This window comes from Herpailurus yagouaroundi, unplaced genomic scaffold, assembly GCF_014898765.1.
Source record: "Herpailurus yagouaroundi ecotype Mexico unplaced genomic scaffold, PumYag 255, whole genome shotgun sequence".
NCBI classification, from domain to species: domain Eukaryota; kingdom Metazoa; phylum Chordata; class Mammalia; order Carnivora; family Felidae; genus Herpailurus; species Herpailurus yagouaroundi.
The window spans coordinates 301,866-307,434 of record NW_024412472.1 but is presented as its reverse complement, the minus strand read 5'-3'; the positions used below and the strand labels follow the sequence as shown (position 1 = coordinate 307,434).

General features: G+C 43.4%; 2 long non-coding RNA genes across 4 annotated transcripts in view; one reads left to right on the top strand and one right to left on the bottom strand.

Annotated features, from left to right (window-relative positions):
- The window catches only part of LOC121021212 (uncharacterized), a 2,947-nt gene extending 2,720 nt beyond the window's left edge, over positions 1-227 (top strand). The window contains exon 2 of the long non-coding RNA XR_005786451.1: positions 67-227. This is a non-coding gene — a long non-coding RNA (uncharacterized LOC121021212). The remainder of the gene's footprint in view (positions 1-66) is intronic.
- LOC121021210 (uncharacterized) overlaps positions 1-5,569 on the bottom strand; it is a 112,016-nt gene that overhangs the window by 62,190 nt on the left and 44,257 nt on the right. The gene's annotated exons all lie outside the window — the stretch shown is intronic.

Below are 5,569 nucleotides of genomic sequence, written 5' to 3'. Positions count from 1 at the left end.
TATATATATATATATATTCAAGTGCTAACCTTTGATGCCCGTGAATGTGTTCTTATTTGGAAACAGGATCTTTGCAGGTGTAATCAAGATGAGATCATACTAGAGAAGCATGGGTCCTTAATCCAATATGACTGGTATCCTTATAAGAAGGGGACATAAGGCACACAGGGAGAACACCATCCAATGATGGAAGTGAGATTGGAATTATGCTGCCAGAAGCCAAGGAAGGCCTGAAATGACCAGAAGCTGAAAGAGGCATGGAAAGGTTCTTCCCTAGAAATTTTGGAGGGAGCATGGCCCAACAACACTCTGATTTCAGACTTCCAGCCTCCAAAACTGTGAGAGAATAAAGTTCTGTTGTTTTAGGCCACAGTCTGTGGTAATTTACCTTGATAACCCTGGGAAACTAATATATCTATTAATTAATCACCATAGTATCACAGTATTCCCTTACATAGGTTGCCCCCTCAATGGCCTTCTCCATTCTGTAGAAGTATGAAATTCTCTGTAGGAAAAGTTAATAGAACATGAAGACTCCCTTTAGAACATAGACAATTCAATTAACAGTTGCCCAGAAATAATGGATCTTGCAAAAATGAATGGAATGCTATGGTGGTGGATCAAACACATGCTTTAAAAAACTAAAACAAAGGTATTGCCTACTCTACTTGTTAAGGGTTCCTTTTCTACACTGGTCCATCCCCGTCCTAGAATTTGTCATACTATGAGGAAGGATTTGGCTTTGTTAAAAAAAGAAAAAAAGCCACTACACCTTTCATCTGGGTTAAATCTGCCTGGAATATGTCTGCCTAACAAAGATCTGCTCAAGGATGGCTCTCTGTCTCTGCCAGTATCAAAAATAGTTGGAGGGGCACCTGGGTGGTTCAGTTGGTTAAGCATCCAACTTTGGCTCAGGTCATGATCTCACAGTTCGTGAGTTCAAGCCCTGCATCAGGCTGTCTGCTGTCAGCATGGAGCCTGCTTCATTTTCTCTGTCCTCCTCTCCCTCTGCACCTCCCCTGTTCTCTCTCTCTCTCTCTCTCTCTCTCTCTCTCTCTCTCTCTCTGTCTCTCAAAAATAAATAAACATTAAACAAAAAGAATAGTTGGATGTTCCCTTTACTTTAAAGCAGAGGAGGGCACAGGAAACCACTAAAAGGGACAGACTAGGTTACAAATGCCTTAGGTGGTATCATTCTGCATCCTTGTTTCTCTCTTCTTTTCTCACTGGTCAGGTGATGTTGAAAAGATCCCATGAAACAAAAGTGGCAGAGGCACTGCAGTTCTTAATATTATACCTGAGGGGATGATTATGTGCCATCAGGTCTCGGGAGCCACTACAAGGAATCCAGAAGACAGGGATTAAGAAGTAGTGGTACTTAAGCCTATGACAGGTAGTGAAGCATTCCATTAATTTTTGCAAGATCCATTATATTTGGGCAACTGTTAATTTAATTGTCTATTTTCTTTTTTTTTTTTTTAATTTTTTTTTCAACGTTTATTTATTTTTGGGACAGAGAGAGACAGAGCATGAACGGGCGAGGGGCAGAGAGAGAGGGAGACACAGAATCAGAAACAGGCTCCAGGCTCTGAGCCATCAGCCCAGAGCCCGACGCAGGGCTCGAACTCACGGACCGCGAGATCGTGACCTGGCTGAAGTCGGACGCTTAACCGACTGCGCCACCCAGGCGCCCCTTAATTGTCTATTTTCTACAAGGAGTCTTCAGGTTCCATTAACTTTGGGTTTTAGAGTCAGCATATGCTACACCTTGGAATTCTTACTCCATATCTTGGGTTATCCAAAAGGACACATACTTTGGACAGGGTTCAGAGGAGCTTCAGTGACCAGCCCTGGCCAAGTTACAAGGCACAGTCTGGTCAGCTCTAGCCCTTGGGTCCCATAAATTGGAAAGAAAGATAAGACTTGAGGTCTATGTGATTTCTGCCTCTCTCATAAAATGTTTTGGGTAGGGGGGTGGGTAGGCAGACCCTAATATGAAAAATATAGCAGAAGTATTTAGGGTTTTAGACAAAGACAATGTTTCCAGCCTCTGAGAATTATGCTGTTTTTGAAAAACAATTGCTGGCTTACCACTAGAACTAGTGGAGAGATTCACCAGAGGTTGCTGAGTTATTTTGTAAACTGGAACTCTCTGTCTCATGTAGCAATACAGGCTGTCAGTCTTTGATTATTAAATGGGGGGGGGGGGGAATGTCCAAGAAAGGATGAGGAATGGCTATGTGAGTTAATTGACCTGGAACCTTACCTTCAGCTGCCCAAACAAACTGGGTATCCTCCAGGGACTTTACCCTTGAATCAAAAGTAACAGTGTACAACACAGGCAGAACCATGCATTTAACAGGGAATGAGCCTCAGTAGACAGGCACTACCTTCCACCTTTTGTCATAAACATCCTGTCTACGGAAGGGATAAGGCCATTCCACACAATGAGGGAGCTCTGTGCCACTGGCAATTAAGAGAGCTAGAAGTTTGGGGCAACAGGAAGTTAAGAATCCAAATTGACTCCAGAAGTCAAAATCACCAACTGGATGGAAGATCCTAAAATGGTAAATTATGACCAAAAGGTTTGAGGATGCTTTTTATAAAATTCAGGCATACTATTAAATCAAACCACTATTTTTGTATCTTGTATTTTTAGTGAGTTGAATATTATCCCAAAAAATATATGTCCAAGTTCTAACCCCTGATACCTGTGAATGTGACCTTATTTGGTAATAGAGTCTTTGCAGATGTAATTACATTAAAGATATTGAGATAGGATCATTCCAGTTTTAAAATGGGTCCTAGAGGTGCCTGGGTAGCTCAGTTGTTTAGGCATTTGGCTCTTGATTTTGGCTGAGGTCATGATCTCACAGGTTCTTGAGATCAAGCCCCATGTCAGGCTCTGTGCTGACAATGGAGCCCGCTTGGGATTCTCTCTCTCCCTCTCTCTGCCCCTCCCCCCGTCCAAATACATAAACATTTTTTTTTTATTTAAAATAAAATAAGTCCTAAATTCAATGAACGGTGCCCATGTAAGAAAAGAAGAAAACACAGAGACACAGAAAAAAAAAAGAGATGATATGCAGATTGAGACAGCGATTGGAGAGCAGCCACAAGACAAGGAACACCAAGGATCACCAGCAGCTGCCAGAAGCTAGGAGACAGGCATAGAATGGATTCTCCCTCAGAACCTCTGGCCATGTGTACTTCTACCAACACTGATTCCTACTTCCACCCTCTAGAACTGGGAGAGAATAAATGTCTATTTTTTAAGCCACTAAATTTGTGGTAATTGGTTATGGCAGCCCTAGGAAACCATTACTCATATAGACACCTACCAAAAGGATTAGGGGCGGAAAAAAACAATTTTAACAATGAAGTTAATCAATATGGCATGGGTAGATGTTTCGGCCGAGGGACACTGGGCACATTACAGCATCATGCACCTGAGATGAAACCGAGGTTGGCAGGAGCCCAGTTTTAGAGTATGTAATTATTGCTATTGGAACCAACTATCAGCATGTGGGAATTGAGCTCTTCCTGCAAAAATATCCTAGGACCTTCCAAAAGGTTAAAAGCCTGGAAGCACTTACTGAATAGACTCTATTGAACCTCCTTCTGTAATCTGAGGAACTCAGTGGGCTCTAAGTTGGGGGGAGGCATTCTTGGGCAGATAACCACCATCAAAGCCACTGCAGCCCTCTGCCTTAAGCTAATATGGCATTTCTCAACTATAGCCTTTGACCCAGGATGAAATAATAATAAAGGAGAGGGCGGATCACTAGGAAATGGTGTGCCCTACCTCTCACAGGGCAGCCCTCTAGACTGAGAGATAGAATGGGGCACAGAAGACAGGCTTGACCACAGTGTCATGGGCAGCAATTCCAGACCAGTGGCGACAAACAGGAAACTGTACAAGCTAGAGTCCTGAAACCACATTCATCTTAGTACAAAGAGCCCCCTGTGTATCTCAGGCTGGACCCAAGAAGTACCAGAAGTCATTATGTACTATCCAGTGTCTATCACAACTGAGAAATAATCGCACTCATAAGATTTTTTCTTTATGTTTCTTTTTGAGAGAGAGAGAGATTAAGAGAGAGAGAGAGAGCAGGGGAGGGGCAGAGAGAGAGGGAGGCTCTCCAAAGCAGGCTCCAGGCACTGAGCTACAGCACAGAGCCCGATGCGGGGCTCAAACTCATGAAGCAGGGCTCAAACTCATGAACCATGAGATCATGACCTGAGCTCAAGTCGAACACTTAACCAACTGAGCCACCCAGGTGCCTCTGGACTCATAAGATTTAGCACTACATTAGCTGGATGGTGTTTAGTTGTGAGATTTTGTTTGAAAAATAACTATCATTTGTCTGGTGTCTTAAAAAGAGATAGCTGCTAATCAATTCAACTAGGGAAGTGGGAGAAGTGAACTTTATCCTACCAAAGAGCAGCTTTGGCTGTACCGTCCCATCCTACTTTAAGGCATTTGACATAGTTTAGCAATACTGCAAACACAAAGTACCCTACTGAATATTTCTTATCCTATGTGGATTCAGTGAATTTTAAAAGCAGAAGAGAAAACTCTCAGAACCAGACCATATGAATAATAATCCATTCACTAAACCAGCCAGGTATGGCAGTTGAGAGGCTCTAAAAAAAAGTAACAATGTTTTCATAGGTCTGCAAATTTACCGATTTAATCCAAGAGTGAGAATGGTCCCTGTGACAGATGGCATGATCCTTGAGGCTGGGATCCCAGCTTTGTGGTATCAAGTCCCAAATGTGATGGTATCACAGTAATCCACTGAATCTCATGGAGATAATATACTATACAAAATCAGTCTACTGCCCCAAGCTAGTCAATTTGTCTGTTTGTGGAAGCTGCAGATTAATTATGACTTCTCCTTATTGTGAAGAGTTAGATGAAAGACGTATTAATTGACACAGTCAGGACACAACATTTAAGACATCCTTGCTGTCATCAAGGTGCATCTAAGCCACACAATGAATGGGCCAGAGACCAATAAGCCAGGCACTCCTGCTCCACAGGAGTACACAGGGCTGCTTCAGGGCCTGGATCAAGGAAACAGACTAAGGGGAAGAGGAGGAGCTGGTTTTAGAGGCATAAAATTCAGCCAAAAGTTAGTTTGCTTGGAAGTTCATTAGGTGGGGGAATATAGGAGGGGGGTGGAGCTGTCCTCCTGATGTGGGCTAGGGATTTATGTTAAAAAAGAGAGCGAGATGGGGCGCCTGGGTGGCGCAGTCGGTTAAGCGTCCGACTTCAGCCAGGTCACGATCTCGCGGTCCGTGAGTTCGAGCCCCGCGTCAGGCTCTGGGCTGATGGCTCAGAGCCTGGAGCCTGTTTCCGATTCTGCGTCTCCCTCTCTCTCTGCCCCTCCCCCGTTCATGCTCTGTCTCTCTCTGTCCCAAAAATAAATAAAAAAAACGTTGAAAAAAAAATTAAAAAAAAGAGAGCGAGAAAGAAGGGAAGGAAGGAAAAAAGGAAGGGTGTGGTAGTGGGCAAGAGGAAGGAAGGAAGGAAGGAAGGAAGGAAGGAAGGAAGGAAGGAAGG